This window comes from Nanorana parkeri, unplaced genomic scaffold, assembly GCF_000935625.1.
Source record: "Nanorana parkeri isolate BGI_ZX_2015 unplaced genomic scaffold, ASM93562v1 scaffold657, whole genome shotgun sequence".
Lineage (NCBI taxonomy): Eukaryota > Metazoa > Chordata > Amphibia > Anura > Dicroglossidae > Nanorana > Nanorana parkeri.
The window spans coordinates 696,404-696,647 of record NW_017306925.1 but is presented as its reverse complement, the minus strand read 5'-3'; the positions used below and the strand labels follow the sequence as shown (position 1 = coordinate 696,647).

At 49.2% G+C, this 244-nt stretch overlaps 1 protein-coding gene across 1 annotated transcript in view; it reads left to right on the top strand.

Annotated features, from left to right (window-relative positions):
* LOC108792550 (solute carrier family 12 member 9-like) overlaps positions 1-244 on the top strand; it is a 165,820-nt gene that overhangs the window by 158,691 nt on the left and 6,885 nt on the right. The gene's annotated exons all lie outside the window — the stretch shown is intronic.

The following is a 244-nucleotide window of genomic DNA, read 5'->3' as shown; positions in this document are numbered from 1 at the left end:
AGGCCCCTGCACTCCACCTCACATATACAAACAGCCCCCCTCCCTAAACATATATTCAATGTAGCTAAAACCCTCTCCATATACATGCACTGCAGCCCCAACCACACATACATACACTGCAGCCCCCTCCACGCACACAAACACATATATACACTGCAGCCCCTCCACACACACACACATACATAATCTGCACTCCTGCTTCTCCACTCATGTACATGCTTTGCAGCCCCCTTTACACACATAC